Source organism: Callionymus lyra, chromosome 2 (assembly GCF_982586985.1).
Source record: "Callionymus lyra chromosome 2, fCalLyr1.hap1.1, whole genome shotgun sequence".
Taxonomy (NCBI): domain Eukaryota; kingdom Metazoa; phylum Chordata; class Actinopteri; order Syngnathiformes; family Callionymidae; genus Callionymus; species Callionymus lyra.
The window spans coordinates 2,908,018-2,927,460 of record NC_141819.1 but is presented as its reverse complement, the minus strand read 5'-3'; the positions used below and the strand labels follow the sequence as shown (position 1 = coordinate 2,927,460).

Below are 19,443 nucleotides of genomic sequence, written 5' to 3'. Positions count from 1 at the left end.
CAGAGGAGAGAAATCTTTTCAGGCTGTTGCTCCTAAGCTTTGGAACGATCTTCTCTCTCTTAGCGCTTGATGGATCTACTGACTCCTTTAAGAAACATCTTAAGACGTTTCTATTTGTTCAGGCTTTTCCTTAATTTTCTGGGACTCCTGTGTTGTTCTCAGTATTATCTTGATCTTTAAAGTGTATATACTTTTTTGAGTATTGTTTTGTTTGTTTAAGCGCTTTGTGACCCTGGTCTGGAAAAGCGCTATATAAATAAATATTACTTACTTACTTACATACACACACAACACATATACACACATACACAAACACATACACACCCCCACACACACACATGCACACACACACACACACACATACTCACGCACACATACACACACATACACACGCACAAACACATACACAAATACACACACACATACACACATGCACATACACACACATACACACACATGCACACACACACATACACACACTCACACACATGCACACAAACACATACACAAATACACACACACATATACACACGCACACATGCACACACGCACGTAGACACACATGCACACACACACGTGCACACACACCCCCACATACACATATATGCACACACACGCACACACACACATGCACACGCACACACACACTCACACACATGCATATACACACACACACATGCACACACACGAACACACCCACACATAAACACACAAACACTCACATGCACACACACATAGACAGACACAGACACATACACACACAGACACATACACACATGCACACACACTCATACATGCACACGCACACTCAAACACACCCACACATAAACACACACACACTCACATGCACACACACTCACACATGCACATACACACACACACACACACACACACACACACACACACACACATAACACACAAACACATACACACATGCACACACACTCACACATAAACACACATAAACATACGGACACAAATGCATACACACACTCACACATGTACACACACATTCCCACATAAACACACAGACACACACACACATACACACACACTCTAATCTACCCGTCTGACCTCACATCTACCCGTCTGACCTCATATCTACTTATACTACTTCTAATTGTACTTTACTACTAAAATACTACTCCTTCTACTACTTACACTTATACTACTTCTAATTGTACTTTACTACTAATATACTACTCCTTCTACTACTTACACTTATACTACTTCTAATTGTACTTTAATGCTAATTATACTACTGCTTCTACTACTTCTAATTGTACTTTTACGACTAATTCTAATTATATTTTTACTACTAATTATACTACTGCTTCTACTACTTCTACTTGTACTTTTACTACTATTTATAATTGTACTTTTACTACTAATTCTACTACTGCTTCTACTACTTGTATTTATACTACTGCTTTTACTACTTCTAATTGTACTTTTAATAATAATATACTACTGCTTCTAATTGTACTTTTACTACTAATTATACTACTTCTTCTACTACTTCTACTTTTACTACTATTTATAATTGTACTTTTACTACTAATTATCCTACTGCTACTTCTACTTATAATTATACTTCTGCTTTTACTGCTTATACTAATTCTACTTGTACTTTTACTACGTATTCTACTCATACTTTTACTACTAATTGTACTAATGCGTTCTACTTTTACTTTGATTTTTTTCTTCTTATCTTTTGTCAAATCACCAGTGGAGTTGGACTCAGTAACAGATAAACAAAATAATAATCTAATCCATTCAAGAGTCAGAAACAAGGTGTCGTGATGATTGACAGTTTGGTGTAAAACGATGGAGACACGAAGCTTTGAGAATCTGTACAAACGTTCAAACGAAGACATGTGGAGCAGAGACTCGAGGTGAACACACCTGAGGTTCAAAGCCAGAGATTCACTCAAACCTTGGAACCTCGAGGCTAAACGTCACAAACACAGTGTTTCATACCAGTTTCAACTGGACAAACATGAAGTAAATACAAGTTTAAAAAGCTGCTCAAAAGTCTTGGGACGAGTCGACACGAACGTCTCATCACAATAAAGAAGTTGATCCTGAAAATCAATCCAACAGTTTGTGGAAGAATGAGTTACAGAAGTGAGTGACGTCACTTCCTGAGTGTCAGCATGGCGTTCACGTCCCACAACAGTGCTGTGTCTCAAATCGCATACTAGCGTACTCAAAGTTAGTATTTTTAGTGCGTAAGTGCGTCTCAATTCTTAGTATGCGAAATTTAGTGCACACTAAATTGTCACTAACACACACACAAAACTGAGCATGGTTCGATGGACACTAACCACACTAAACGACTCCATCTTAGTGACGTTTTAAACAGAAGTTACGTCATATATACATTATGTATGTATATATATATATATATATATATATATATATATATATATACGTATATATGCATATACTTACAGGTGCATTTTCAGCAGCAGTAGAAGGATGACAGTCTTCGCTGCTGATACCAGCTTAAATATCTCTCAAATATTTAGATTGTCATATTTTTTCTTTATTTCTTTTTCCAAACTTGCAAAACGTGCTGCCAGCAGGTGGCGATAGCGTTCAAACAGCTGGTTTTAACATCGTTAAATAGTAGTAGAAGAAGAAGCTGTCACGTGATTTCCTGTTAGTGTGTAGCAGCAGAGTTTGAATTGAGACATACTATCTGTGGAGGATTTGCGTACTAGTTAGTACGTACACTAAACTGATGCATACTAACTTCTAGTATACTAAGAGTAGTATGCGATTTGAGACACAGCAACAGTCTTTTTGACTCACCTGACGACACACTCACCTGACAGCACAACTCCCGACATCATCGTCACCATCGAGACTCACCTTTTTCTTACACACACGTCACTCACATCTCTTCTGTCAATCACTCTCTGCTGTGGCTTTCTCGCGTCACTGCACTGCCTCCTCCTGGACAACAACGGAACTACAACTCACTCTGATTCTATCACTGAACGTTACTGCCGCGAGGACTTTTCATCCAATCAGGACTTTCCTTACCAGCCAATCATGATGGTTGAAACCCTTTTGTGTTGAATGAATGAGATTTAATTTCAGGGTGTGTGTGTCACAGGATTAACACAATAACAGTACTCATACGAGCATGCGCAGTGGCGCCCTCAGAAATGCGCATCTCTAACTGAGAGTGATTGTATGAATATAAATAAGTTATAAATAGTTCAATAGAATATAAATAGAATAAATAAATGCTTTAAATATTGCAAATAATTAATGTATAAATAAGTAAAAAATAGTGCAATGTATATATAAATACATAATATTTTAAATAGTGCATTTCATTCAACAGTCTGATGGTCAATAAAGTTATATTTTTGAACATCCATCAAAACATCGTCATTTCACGTATTATAGTGCGATCTAAACTGTGATCGATTGTTTTAGCTTCAGTGATAGAAGTCAGAGTGAGTTGTAGTTCTGTTGTTGTCCAGGAGGAGGCAGTGCAGTGACGAGAGAAAGCCACAGAGAGTGATTGACGTGTAAGAAAAAGAATCTGATGGCGGGAGTTGTGCTCAGGTGAGTGTGTCGTCAGGTGAGTGTGTCGTCAGGTGAGTCAAAAGACTGTGTCTCGCTGTGTTACTCAGGCTGCACTACAGCGTCTATTCACAGGCGCGATCCCACTACTGAGCGGCACGGGGGCTTTGACCTGCTCCGTTTCCGACCTGGGCCGGTGCACCCCTCCTTAGACGACCTGGTGGTTCCGAGCTCCCCCGGAAGCACCATATCGATACCGAGCTTAGTGCGGACACCCGATCGACATAGTCCGCTGCAGCTCAGATCTCCTGAGTTCAAACGATCCGCCAGACTCAGCCTCCCAGTGACTTGGATTACAGATGCGCGCCACCGCACCCGGCGAGGACTGACGGGCGGACGCGCGCTTTTGTGTGTCGCACGAGTGACGTCACTCAACGCGGAGCCTCTCGGTAGATGGAAATAAATAACTGGAGATATTTCAAGATACGATCTTATGATAAAATAATCTTTATTTAATCTGAAATTAACACATTATCTTTAATCGTTCGATAAATGAATGAGATTTAACTTTTTGTGACGTCATCTTTTTATGTTGAGATTACTTTTCTCCACAGATGAATTTATTTACTTTAAGATTTAAAAAAAATAATTCTTTGTTATTTATCTTTGATCTTTATCGCAACATATTGTTGTTTCTTTTTATAGAAACTTTGTACTTGTTCTTATTTTTATAAATCTATTGTCAGTGTTGTTGTGTCTAATTGGAAAAACAATTACCCGAAGTAGACCCCCTGAGGGATCAATAAACCTTTATCTATTTATTTATGATTGATCATTGTTGGTGTTGTAGCTCCATCTGACCACTAGATGGTGGTATTTATACAAAACTCCTACAAAAACCAAAATCTTAATTCGTCCGATAAATGATTTAACTTGTTAATGTAACTTTGTTGTTGTGACGTCATTCTTTTGTGTTGAGATTACTTTTCTCCACAGATGAATTTAAATACTCTAATATTTTAACTATTTAGAGTTGATCATTGTTGGTGTTGTAGCTCCATCTGACCACTAGATGGAGGTATTTATAGAAAAGGTTTATGTTTCAGCTACAAAAAAATTGAGTAAAAACCTTTAATTGAGACATTTGTGATTTCATTTTAAATAAGAAAACTGATTAAAATAGAACTGAGCCCCAGAGGCTGAACTTAGTCAATTGTTGCTAGAAATCAAACAATGAGTGAAAACCCCTGAGTTATCTATCATAACCTGAGGTTCTACGAGTTGGTGCGAAGCCCTCTAACGGCTTCGCTATTGGTTTACCCCGAGGCACCGCCTCGTCTCTGAGAAAGCTTAATGAACTCGCCACCCAGCAGGGGGCAGTACCTTCCTATAAAGGCGGGCAGCACCCGCCGCACTTTCTCCAACTGAAAACTCAGCGAGAAGGGCGGCCGCTGGGCGACGAGGTTGGAGGGCTTCGCACCAACTCGTAGAACCTGAGGTTATGATAGATAACTCAGGGGTTCTACGTCATTGGTGCTCCGCCCTCCAACGGCTTCGCTATGGGTTTACCCAAAAGGCGAAGCCTGACGGGATAAATGTACCCCCAGCTGGACGCCGCTCCTGGAGCAGCATCACTAGGGCCCCGCCGGCCCAGGGTCCAAACCCACTTGAGCCGTGGGCCCTGAGGGGGGGCACAGCAGCGCTCAAAACCGTATGAGCTACTGATCCCGCCGTCACGTCGAAGAGATAGGCCTTAGCAAGGTAGACGTGGACGCCCAAGAAGCAGCTGAGCAGATATCCTCTGCTGCCACACCCCGCAAAAGAGCCACTGAGGCTGCCACGCCACGGGTGGAATGTGCCCTCAGACCGCTAGGAGCGGATCCACCCGCTGCTCGGTAGGCCCGGATAATGGCCGATCTCACCCAATGAGAGAACCTCTGGGGGGAGACCGCCTCTCCCCGTCGGCATACCGTGGCAGACAAAGAAGGCATCAGAGCGCCTAAACACGGCCACCCGCCGCAAGTAACAGGCCAACGCCCTCACTAGACACAACAGGTGGAGACGTTCCTGACCCGGGTCCGAGTGGGGCGGCGGGTCCAAAGTCCCGATCAGCTCGTCCCGTGCAGGAGCCACACCCTAAGAGGCCGGCCCAGCACCGGGGGCGCTGTCAGAGTCCCCCCCCGCCTGACACAGGGCAGCGGGCCCCAAGGGATGGCCCACGGGGCCCCGACCGCCATGCGCACCAGCCCTGGGAACCAGAGCGCCCACGGGCAGTCTGGTGCTACTAGAATTAACCTCAGCCCCCCCCCCCGCCTCGCCCTCCGAATCAAGGGGAGAAGGAGCCGCGGAGGAGGGAAGGCGAACAGTAGACCGACCGGCCACCTCGAATGGGCTAAGCGTCCACGCCTAGTGGGGGGCAATCCGAAGCCCTGAGGGAGAACCAAAGAGGGCATTTGCAGTTCTCCTTGCTGGCGAAGAGGTCTGCAACCGGGTGACCGAATCGAGACCAGATCTCGCTTGCCAGTGCCTCGGACAGACCCCATTCGTCCTGGACGGCCCCCCTCGACAGTCTGTCTGCTACTGCATTCAGCTCGCCCGGTACGTGCTGAGCTCTGAGCGAAAGCAGGTGACAGTCTGCCCACAGCCAAATCTTCTTTGCCACACTCAGAAGGGCTGGGGATCTGACTCCACCTTGGCGATTTACGTACGCCACGGCGGTGGAGCTGCTGGATAGTACTAGGACGTTGGACCGTGACAGTTGGGGAGAGAGGTGAAGCAGGACATTGTGAATCGCCTTCAGCTCTAGCCAGTTTATGTGTCTGAGCACCGGACTGCTCCAGACCCCACTGGCGTAGGCCTGACCCGAGGTGCCTCCCCAACCTGTCAGAGAAGCGTCTGTAAACACTTGAGTGTAACGAAGGACGCAACCCAATGGAACTCTCCGCCTGAGGTTGGCTAGAGAGTTCCAAAACTGGATGTCCTGCAAAACCCGAGCGGGAAGGCGCACTTTCCGACCTCTTTCCCGCTTGAGGTCTAGCTTGAGACGACCAAACCATCTCTGAAGCTCCTTCATGTGCAGCAAGCCCAGCCGAACAACCGTGTGGGCTGCTGCCATGAGCCCCAGGAGGGACATAACAGTGCCTGCTGTTGTCACGTGACACCGAGCTTCCAGCAACTGTGTTGTCAGTCGGAGAATGGGCTGGATACGCACGTCTGGGAGGCGCGTGTATCCCTCCTCCGAGTTCAACAGTACCCCCAGGTAAACTAACTGTTGAACTGGAGTCAGAGCGCTCTTGCTGAGGTTCACTGTGAACCCCAGGGTGGCAATATGGCTCAACACCTTCTGTGTGTGAGCGTAACTTTCTGCCTCTGACCTGGCAAGGATCAACCAGTCGTCCAGATAGGTCAAGATCCTTACCCCACTCACTCTCAATGGCTCCACTGCCGCTTCCACACACTTGGGGAAGGTCCTGGGTGCCAGAGAGTAGCCGAACGGGAGTCGAGTGTATTGAAACACCCGACCCTCGAGGGCGAAACGCAAGTACTTTCGATGTCTCTTGACTATCGGTATGTGAAAGTACGCGTCGGTCAGGTCGATAGATGTCATCCAATCTCCTGGACTTACACCTGAAAGCAGTTTCTTGACCGTCAACATGCGAAACGGGCGGGTAGCTATGAACTTGTTAAAATACCTGAGGTCCAGAATGGGCCTCCAACCCCCGGTCTTCTTCGCCACGAGGAAGTACCGGGAGTAAACCCTGTCATCATCTTGGCTGCAGGGACCAGTTCTACGACCTCCTTCTGCAGCAGAGTAGACACCTCGTTTCTCAAACAGGATAATTCTCCTGCTCCGCCATACGCGTCCAGAGAATCCCTGAAAACGCAGGGGGGTTGACGGGCAAATTGTAGCGCATAGCCCCGCCTGATCCAGCCCCCAGCCAAGTGGGTCACAGAAGTAAAACCAGGCGACTCCAAGCCGAATAATGTTCTGTCAGAACCGCAGCCCTGGCGACCCTTGGGTAGCCCTCCGTAGACGAAAGGGCATCACACAAGCCGCGTCTCTATCTCTTGAATCCACAGAGCATGTACTCGAGTTGGATTCACTAGAACCCCCACTCTCATACAGAAAAGCCGGCTCTGTGGGAGAAGCGCGCAAGTGCGCGTGAGACACCTCAGATGCGCGTCGTGCGTGTTCCCTCCCCCCCCCGGAAGTCTTCCCAACTCCCTGAGCACTTCTTAGTGTCACCGGAGCTGACAAAACCCGCGATGTGGAGGAAAGCGCTGGAGAATTAACCCGGAGCTGAAGTGAGTTAGGTCGCGCGCGCGTCGGCACCGCATCACTCACCCGGTCCCGTACATTCTCCAGCCCCGCTGGCGGTCCCGACATGTTCGTCACTCGTGAGATCCGACCGCCACGCACCTCTCCAGTTGATCGACCAGACGGGACGGAAGTCCCTCGCCCTCGCCTGGTCTCAGAACGGCGAAAAAACTCGCGCGTAAAAACACCAGGTTTAGTCAGTTCCATGGCGTTTCTCCGCTGCCAAACGTGACGTCCTCCACGGTGCCAGTGCTTGTAGACAGCGCTGTGGGGGAAGGAACAACCTCCGGTCAACATAGACATGTCTGGACTAGTTCCACTCACCTCAGCTGTCAAGCTCTGTCGGGCACGAGCGCTGGTCGACGCGGAAGTAAACACAGCTGACTCAGCCGGTCTCGCGGACCTCTGCTCGTCTGTAAACAAAACACATGTGGTTGGAGTCTGCCCCTCATTCGTGTGGACAGACTCCGTTATTACAGTCTCGGCATGACCCGGGCGAAGGGGTTTAAACCCTCCTTCGAACTGTGTTCTGAGAGGAAACTCTCGCCGTCTATGAAAGGCGGAGCATGTTAGCTTAGCATTAGCGGCGAAAGTCTCTAATGACGCCTGTGAATACGTCACACTCACAGGCGGAGCCACATGCACACTACTAACATCTCTCAGAACGAACCACAGAAACGTCATACGTTCTCTTGTTTTATTCCCGACACATTCCCTTGAATGAATAGGGGGGGTGGAGGAGCCCTCGGCCGTCGACTCTGCTGCGGCTGCTGGCTCCCCGGCTCGCGCTGCGGATCTTGGCGACGCTCACTCGTCGCACGCCGCCGCTGTTGCCGATGTTGTTGGTGCTGCTGGGGTGGCTGGTCTCTGGTGACGCTTTCCCCCCAGCACCAGATGATGATGCCGACGAACGGGATCTCCGTCTCCGCGTATCCCCGTCGCGCCTCGTCATCACGCCAAACGTGACGTCATCCATGACGTTTCTCCGCCAAACGTGACGTCATCCATGGCGCCGGGATTTTCTTGACAACGCTCATCGCCGGTCAAACCCCGTCAGCGCATGTCAACACGGAAGTAAACACAGCTGATCAAGCCGGTCTCGTGGACATTTGCTTATCAGGCCGACGAACGGGATCTTCTCCGCGTATCCCCGTCGCGCCTCGTCATCACGCCCATGCAGGTGATGGCGGAGCTGCGCCGCCTCCTGTCGGGCCATTCCTCTCAATGGTGCGTCCGTTCCATGGCGTTTCTCCGCCAAACGTGACGTCATCCATGACGTTTCTCCGCCAACGTGACGTCATCCATGACGTTTCTCCGCCAAACGTGACGTCATCCATGGCGCCGGGATTTTTTGGACAACGCTCATCGGCGGTCAAACCCCGTCAGCGCATGTCAACACGGAAGTGAAGTAAACACAGCTGATCAAGCCGGTCTCGTGGACATTTGCTTATCTGGAAACAAAGCACATGGTTGAGTCTGCCCTTCATTCGTGTGGACAGACTCCGTTATTACAGTCTCGGCATGACCCGGACGAAGGGGTTTAAAACCTCCTCCGAACTGTGTTCTGAGAGGAAACTCTCGCCGTCTATGAACGGCGGAGCATGTTAGCTTAGCATTAGCGGCGAAAGTCTCTAATGACGCCTGTGAATACGTCACACTCACAGGCGGAGCCCCATGCACACTAACACCTCTCAAGTGAACCCGTCGAGTGCTGCAGGAGGGCCATGTGGCCTGCAAGAGATACTCACCTGATCGCTCTCGCATACCTCATGGTCGACTCCAGAGCCAGTCGTCCTCCTCGTCGACGTCTGTTCATGACCGATGGACGACTCAGCTCGACTCATCAGGGCCCAACACGTTGGAACGTGAGCTTGTCGAGTGCAGCTCACAGGACTGCCATGTTGCTTTCTTAAACAACATGGCAGTCCTGTGTTGATCATAATCATGATCTGAGGCGGCGTGGGTCGACAAGCCTCGAACGCTTCCCAACACTGTCAAAAGCCGTGGGAAGCGCTCGGAAGGCCACATAATCATCACGTGTGATTTGGGCCTCTAGGCAAACGAAGCAGACATGTGTGTCTCCTCTTCAGGGAGTCTTCGTGCACACATGGTTCACTTCAATATTCATTCGCCATCATTACATTCCACTGTCAGGAGCTTTCTCGCTGAGTTGAAAAAGGAGAAAGTGCGGCTGGTGCTTCCCGCCTTTATAAGAAGTGGACTGCCCCCTGCTGGGTGGCGAGTTCATTAAGCTTTCTCAGAGACGAGGCGGTGCCTCGGGGTAAACCAATAGCGAAGCCGTTAGAGGGCGGAGCACCAATGACGTAGAACACTTTACAGCTAAACGTGGACAAAACTGAAACACTGGTGATTGTTCCTGATGATAAGATTCCAGGGTTAAGTCAGTACTTGGGTGACTTAGGTCAGTCTGTCAAACTGAGCCTGAGAAACCTGGGTGTTGTATTTGATAAAGACATGTCTCTTTTTCAACACTGAAGAAAACTGACCAGAAACTGTTTCCTTCAACTGAGAAAAATCTCTAAACTTAGGAAAATGTTGTCGGAACATGATCTGGATCTTATAATCCATGCGTTTGTTTCTTCTCGTCTGGACTATTGTAACAGTTTGTTTTCATGTCTTAACAAGAAGGATGTGTCTCGTCTGCAGTTGATTCAGAACTCTGCAGCGAGAATTCTGACCCGCTCTAGTAGAAGAACTCACATTTCTCCGATCCTTAAAACTCTTCACTGGCTTCCAGTTTCTTTCAGGATCAACTTTAAAATTCTGGTTCTTACTTTCAGATCTATTCATGGTCAGGCTCCTCCTTACATCACTGATCTGATCCAGCCTTACACCCCAGCTCGGGCTCTGAGGTCTGTGGATCAGAATCTACTTATGGTTCCACGCACACGGCTCAGGACCAGAGGAGAGAAATCTTTTCAGCCTGTTGCTCCTAAGCTTTGGAACGATCTTCTCTCTCTTTGCGCTTGATGGATCTACTGACTCCTTTAAGAAACATCTTAAGATGTTTTTATTTGTTCAGGCTTTTCCTCTTTCGAACTCCTGTGTTGTTCTCAGTATTATCTTGATCTTTAAAGTATGTCCTTTTTTGAGTATTGTTTTGATTGTTTAAGCGCTTTGTGACCCTGGTCTGGAAAAGCGCTATATAAATAAATATTACTTACTTACTTACTTAATATACGGTTTGAGGAATAAAATCAACCTAAAGGTTTGAGCAAAACTAGCTTTATTTCGAATTTACAGAAAAGAAAATCAAATGTTTTTATCAATAAAATAAATATATATATACAAAATATTTAAGAGTATTAAATTAATTTAAGAATTATTTAAAGGTGATAAATGTAAGATTAGTTGTAAAATTAAAATATTATGATTTATTTTTCTTTCTTTTTAATATACTAACAAAACATCACCTTGTGTCTTAATCTTGGGCTCTTGTTCATGAGTGAGGGGACAATAAAGTGTGACAGAAAGATCGGTGCAGAGTTCTACTTCATATTGGTGCTCCGCCCCCTAACCGCTTCGCTATTGGTTTATCCTCGAGGACCTGCCTCGTCTCTGGGAAAGCTTAATGAACTCGCCACCCAGCTGGGTGCAGTCCACTTCCTATAAAGGCAGGAAACACCCACCGCACTTACTCCTTTACAACTCAGCAGAAAGCTCCTGACAGTGGAATGGAATGATGGCGAATGAATATTGAAGTGAACAAATGTGTGTGCATGAAGTGCTAAGCCTCCCTGAAAAGGGGAGACACACATGTCTGCTTCGTTTGCCTAGGCCCAAATCAAACGATGATGATTGTGTGGCCTGCCGAGCGCTTCCCACGGCTTTTGACATTGACGGGAAGCGTTCGAGGCTTGTCGACCCACGCCGCCTCAGAGATCATGATTATGATCAAGACAGGTTAATGCAATGTTGTTTAAGAAAAACAAAAAAAAATTGAGCCTTCCCGCTTTGGTTTTGCAGGACATCAAGTTTTTTGGCATCCCTGACGATGGGGAGGCACCTCGGGTCAGACCTACGCCAAAGGTGTCTTGAACAGACCAGTGTACATCAACTGGCTAGTGTTGAAAGCAATTCACAATGTCCTGCTTCACCTCCCTCCCCAACTGTCACAGTCCAACGTCCTAGAGCTATCAGACAGCTCCACCGGTGGCGTACGTGAATCGCCAGGGTGGAGTCAGATCCCCAGCCCTTCTGAGTGTGGCAAAGAAGATTTGGCTGTGGGCAGACCATCAGCTGCTCTCTCAGAGCTCAGCATGTGCCGGGTGCGCTAAATGTAGTAGCAGACAGACTGTCAAGGGGGGCTGTCCAGGACGAATGGGGTCTGTCCGATTCGTGGCTGCAAAGATGTGGTCTTGGTTCGATCACACGGTGGTCACAAAAAGGAGAACTTCAAATGTCTTCTTTGGGTCTCCCTCAGGGCCTCTGATTGCCCCCCACTAGGCGTGGACGCTTGGCCCACTTAAGTTGGCTGGCCGGCTACTGTTTGCCTTCCCTCCTCTGCGGCGACTCCTCCCCTTGTTTGGGGGAGTGAAGCGGGGAATAGTGGTGGCGCCGTACTCCCCGGGCAGTGGGGACTCTAACGGCACACCTGGTGCTGGGTCTGCCTCTCAAAGTGTGGTTCTTACATGGGACGAGCTGAGCGGGACTCTGGACCCGGACGTTCTCCACATGCTGGAGAATGCCCGGGCCCCCCGTCTACACGTTGGCTTATGCCTCCAAATGAGGGATGTTCTGTCACTGGTGTGCAGACAGGTCCCTGGACCACAGCTCCTGATTGGTCTCTGCTGTCCTGTTTTTCCTGCAGCATTGCTGGATAACAGACAGACTGTGGCAACACTGAGTGTTCGCATCACCTACCCTCTAGTGATGCTGCTGTCAGGAGCGGCGTCTAGCGGGGGGTACATTGATCCCGTCGGTCTTCGCCTTGGGTTTAAACCAATAACGAAGCGGTTAGAGGGCGGAGCACCAATATGAAGTAGAACCCCTGAGTTAAACATAATCTCAGGTTCTATGAATTGGTGCGAAGCCCTCTAACCTCATCACCCAGCAGCCGTTTTTCTCGCTGAGTTTTCAGTTGGAGGAAGTGCGGCGGGTGTTTCCCGCCTTTATAGGGTGGCGAGTTCATTAAGCTTTCTCAGAGACGAGGCCTCGAGGATAAATGAATAGCGAAGCGGTTAGAGGGCGGAGCACCAATTCGTAGAACCTGAGATTATGTTGATAACTCAGGGGATCTTCATGGAGCCTCTCGGTAGATGGAAATAAATAACTGGAGATATTTAAAAATTATTGACTCAAAATAACATGTAAAATGTTCTGAATTCTTTGTATTTATTCACAGTTTCATACTATTTAAAAAAAAGCGCTTTTGTTGTTGAGGGAAGTGACTCAACGTGGAGCCTCTCGGTAGATTAAAATAAATAACCTGAGATATTTCAAGGTACGATCTCATGATAAAATAATCTTAATTTAATCTGAAATTAAAACAATATTTTATTATTTTAATATATTACTTTTCTCCACAGATGAATTTATGTACTTCAAGATTTTAACTTAATTGTATTCTTTATTATTTGTCGTTGATCTTTATGGATAGATTTTTTTCATCGTGTTCATTCTTTTTATAGAAACTTTGTTCTTGTTCTTATTTTTATAAATCTATTGTGTCTAATTGGAAAAACAATTACCCGAAGGAGACGAATATTGAAATTTAAATTCAAGTAAGTTCTACCGTTCAAAATATTTAGTTAATTATTAAATAAAAATGTAATATATTTACAAATAACTTAATACAGTTATAAAAAAACTATTCAATGATTACAAAAAACTTTTCAATAAAACATGTTTAACATGTGAATGTATTTAATTCCGTTAATAACCTTTACTTAATCTGAAAATTAAAACAATATCTTTTAATCTTAAATCGTTTAATAAATGAATGAGATTTAACTTGTTAATGTGACTTTGTTGCTGTGACGTCATCCTTTTATGTTGAGATTACTTTTCTCCACAGATTAATTTATATACTTCAAGATTTTAACTATTTATTTAGGATTGATCATTATTGGTGTTGTATTATTTATTTAGATTATTGTTGGTGTTGTAGCGCCATAAAACCACTAGATGGTGGTATTTATACAAATCTCAAAGGTTTACGTTTCATCGCTACAACGAAAACAATATATTTTAATCTTAAATCATTCGATAAATGAAATAACTTGTTAACGTGACTTTGTTGCTGTGACGTCATCTTTTTTTCATGTTGAGATTACTTTTCTCCACAGATGAATTTAAATACTTTAAAATGTTAAGAATTTATTTAGGATTGATCATTATTGGTGTTGTAGCTCCATCTGACCACTAGATGGAGGTATTTATACAAAAGGTTTATGTTTCATTTACAACAAAGCTGAGGAAAAACATTTAATTGAAACATTTGTGATTTGATTTAAATCAAGAAAACTGATTAAAATAGAACAATATTCCTAATATACAATTTGAGTCAACCTTAAAGTTTGAGCAAAAGTATCTTCTTTTTGAATTTACAGAAAAAAATCCTTCCATCTTCTTGTGAAAAATATAAACATAAGGATGAGAAAAGATGATTCCAGGAAAAGTGGGAGATGCACTCTTTCTTTTTTGAGCACAGGGGCCCCTAAACCATTTTTCCTCCCTTGTAACCTTCAGCGGCAGTACAATATAATTCCAGCAGGTGGCGCTCTAACTACACTGTCTTCAGACTTGAGTTGAGAACTACAGGTACATTTGATACAGAATGTGTGTAGATGAGAAAATATGTTTTCTTGATTCTCACTCATTTAACAGGAAAACCAATGTTTTTGTTTATAATTCAAAAGAAAAATATTGTCTTTTGGCAAAAGAGTAAACTTGTAGGATTTTCACCGACTATGACATCCTGAACAATCTGTAAGTAAGTAAGTATATAAGTAAGTAGGTAGGTTTGTGTATTTAACACTATTCTCTTTTCTTTATGTATTTAACACTATTGCACTCTTTATGTATTTAACACTATTGCACTCTTTATGTATTTAACACTATTGCACTCTTTATGTATTTAACACTATTGCACTCTTTATGTATTTAACACTATTGCACTCTTCACGTATTTAACACTATTGCACTCTTTATGTATTTAACACTATTGCACTCTTTACGTATTTAACACTATTGCACTCTTTATGTATTTAACACTATTGCACTCTTTACGTATTTAACACTATTGCACTCTTTACGTATTTAACACTATTGCACTCTTTACGTATTTAACACTATTGCACTCTTTACGTATTTAACACTATTGCACTCTTTACGTATTTAACACTATTGCACTCTTTACGTATTTAACACTATTGCACTCTTTACGTATTTAACACTATTGCACTCTTTATGTATTTAACACTATTGCACTCTTTATGTATTTAACACTATTGCACTCTTTATGTATTTAACACTATTGCACTCTTTACGTATTTAACACTATTGCACTCTTTACGTATTTAACAATATTGCACTCTTTAGGTATTTAACACTATTGCACTCTTTATGTATTTAACACTATTGCACTCTTTACGTATTTAACACTATTGCACTCTTTATGTATTTAACACTATTGCACTCTTTATGTATTTAACACTATTGCACTCTTTACGTATTTAACACTATTGCACTCTTTATGTATTTAACACTATTGCACTCTTTACGTATTTAACACTATTGCACTCTTTATGTATTTAACACTATTGCACTCTTTACGTATTTAACACTATTGCACTCTTTACGTATTTAACACTATTGCACTCTTTATGTATTTAACACTATTGCACTCTTTACGTATTTAACACTATTGCACTCTTTACGTATTTAAAACTATTGCACTCTTTATGTATTTAACACTATTGCACTCTTTACGTATTTAACACTATTGCACTCTTTACGTATTTAACACTATTGCACTCTTTATGTTTTTAACACTATTGCACTCTTTACGTATTTAACACTATTGCACTCTTTATGTTTTTAACACTATTGCACTCTTTACGTATTTAAAACTATTGCACTCTTTATGTATTTAACACTATTGCACTCTTTACGTATTTAACACTATTGCACTCTTTACGTATTTAACACTATTGCACTCTTTACGTTTTTAACACTATTGCACTCTTTACGTATTTAACACTATTGCACTCTTTACGTATTTAACACTATTGCACTCTTTATGTATTTAACACTATTGCACTCTTTACGTATTTAACACTATTGCACTCTTTACGTATTTAACACTATTGCACTCTTTATGTATTTAACACTATTGCACTCTTTACGTATTTAACACTATTGCACTCTTTACGTATTTAAAACTATTGCACTCTTTATGTATTTAACACTATTGCACTCTTTACGTATTTAACACTATTGCACTCTTTACGTATTTAACACTATTGCACTCTTTATGTTTTTAACACTATTGCACTCTTTACGTATTTAACACTATTGCACTCTTTATGTTTTTAACACTATTGCACTCTTTACGTATTTAAAACTATTGCACTCTTTATGTATTTAACACTATTGCACTCTTTACGTATTTAACACTATTGCACTCTTTACGTATTTAACACTATTGCACTCTTTACGTTTTTAACACTATTGCACTCTTTACGTATTTAACACTATTGCACTCTTTATGTTTTTAACGCTATTGCACTCTTTACGTATTTAAAACTATTGCACTCTTTATGTATTTAACACTATTGCACTCTTTACGTATTTAACACTATTTCACTCTTTATGTATTTAACACTATTGCACTCTTTATGTATTTAACACTATTACACTCTTTATGTATTTAACACTATTACACTCTTTATGTATTTAACACTATTGCACTCTTTATGTATTTAACACTATTACACTCTTTATGTATTTAACACTATTGCACTCTTTACGTATTTAACACTATTGCACTCTTTATGTTTTTAACACTATTGCACTCTTTACGTATTTAAAACTATTGCACTCTTTATGTATTTAACACTATTGCACTCTTTACGTATTTAACAATATTGGACTCTTTATTTTTTTTTCACTATTCTCTTCTCTTTATATTAAACATTTAATCAGTGCAATTATTCATCTGTGCAACGATAACTTGTGTGCAATTATACTGGAATATAAGTATATTTATATCTACATATTGAATATATAACTGCAATATTGCTTGTGTACAGTGACACTGAATGTACATATTTGATACATTTTATTGATGCTTTTAATGTTTTGCATTTTCACATAGAATGCATCTACTGTATATGTGATATTTTAGTATTTGTTTTACTTTACCTACTGTCTTCTAACACTGACAATGGAGTAACTGCAACTCACCATAGTAGAAATACTTTAATGACCAGTAGTTTTCTTTTTTCTGTCTCTTTGTCACTGCAGTGTTTTCATAACAAAAAGGAACAAAAAAGTGTTTTGTGAGAAAATATAAAAGTGCTGATATATACTGATATAACAAAATAATAATAAAAATAATATTTTAATAATAATAGTTTTTTCTGTTTCTATTTTATTCACAAAACTATGTTGATATTCACTGTATATATTTTAAACATTATTTATTTATTGTATTTATACTATATTGCACTATTTTTTAACTTATTCATATTCATATTTATACTTTTTTTTATAAACATTCTTTCTATGCAATATTTAAAAAGTTATTTTTATTGTCTTTATACTATATTGCCCTATTTTTCTAAATTATTCATGTTTATGTTTATACTTTTTTATATACATTCATTCTATGCTGTGTTTTTTTAACGGTTGCCAAGCAGCAAACTTTTCTTGCCAGTTTTGTCTGTGCAATGACAATAAAGGAAGTCTAAGTCTAAGGCTGCGTTCCAATTCTCGTCTTAGCCCTCGATCTCAGCCCTACACCTCCGTTGCCGTTGTGAGACGCAGGGGTTTCCCAATTCTCCATTGGATGAAGGGGGAGGGGTAAGACAAGGGTCAGCTAGCGCTTGAAAATGAGGGAGTTGAAAACAGAGGGTTAGAGGAAGCATTTACCCAAAATGGTGCGGATTTAGGACCATGGTAGGGCTATCCCAATTAACCCTTAAGGACTAAGGGGTAGGGCGAAGATGGAGAATTGGAAATCCGACTAAGTCTATTGATTTGTGGCTTTCAGAACATTTTAAGTTTCATATTTTATGGATTATATTTTAATAAAGTGTATCTAAAAGAAAAAGAAAGTGATTTTCCCCTTGAAGATTAAGAAAGTATCACGGATTTGACTTCAAATGCCAGAAAAAGTCAACTTTGATCTGAGTCTCTTCACACTTCCTGACATCCAAGCATCTTGCTTTCTTAAGCGGCGTTAACACGAGCGACGGCGGACGGAGGCAGAGGAGGAAGGACGGCCAGGAGGTTCTGAGCTGAAGGTGAGGACCAGGAGGTGTTTGTGGCCACAGTTCACGATCGAAGCCCCCCTTTGACAGCCTCGTTTGATGTGGCCGGCCCCTGTCGGCGGGCCTGGCCCTCCGCACTGGTGTGACAGTCATTGCCGGGTGAGTGACTGTCAATGCCGGGGCTGACAAAAGAGGAGAAGACAAGCATTCATGGGCCTGATAATGGCCAGAACAAGGACAAGACTTCTCGCCACGCTTTGATCAGGACCAGGCTTTTGGCTCACCTTTGTAGCGGCTGCTTATTTGTTCAACACACAGTCTTTTGAGAAGCGGCTTCACCTGGCGACGGCGACTTGATGGAGAGCGGGGGGGGTTTGGAACTAAATCACACTAGTGGGGCTTTGAGCGGCTCGAGTTCCAGGCTCAACAAAAACCGCTATATAAATACAAATTACTTACTTTATCTTTCATGATTCTGTATCAAACAGCACGTGAACATTTCCATCTTTAATTAAAATTCTATCAAAGTTACATTATGTTTTGTGTTTTAATGATGTGTTAATATAAATACTAATCACATTTTATTTTACAATTAACTTGCAAATATACCCAGTGTTAATTCATTTTTGTGCTATTTTTATATTATTTTATGCTATTAAACTTACAGCCTCTTGATGGCAGCAGTCATTCGACCTCTACAGCTAAAGGAAGAATGATGACTGAGGACGAGAGGATACAGTGAGTCCAGCATCTTTTAAAGCTGATGTTTGGACATATTTTGGTTTGAAAACAAATGAAAAAGTAGTTATGACTTCGTCAAGAGTCATGTGGTCTGTAAATACTACAACACAAGAGTCAAATACTGACAATACTACACATAGGGGCGACATAGCTCATATGGTAGAGTGGTTGCCTGCAGTCCAAAAGGTTGCAGGTTCAATCCCAGCTCCAGACAAGCTTGTGTCGTTGTGTCCCTGAAGACACTTCACCCTGATTGCTCCTGATGGTGAACTTGGCGCAAGTGTGCAGCCTACAGCCTACTCCCGTCAGTATGTGTGAATGGTTGAATTTCCCTTCGCGGGACTAATAAGGGATTCTAAAAAATTAAAAAATTAAAAAAATAAA

General features: G+C 42.6%; 1 non-coding gene across 1 annotated transcript; it reads right to left on the bottom strand.

Moving 5' to 3' along the window:
• Positions 1–3,624: 3,624 nt before the first annotated feature.
• LOC148085073 (signal recognition particle RNA) lies at positions 3,625–3,923 on the bottom strand. The gene has a single exon (XR_015710614.1).
• Positions 3,924–19,443: the final 15,520 nt, after the last annotated feature.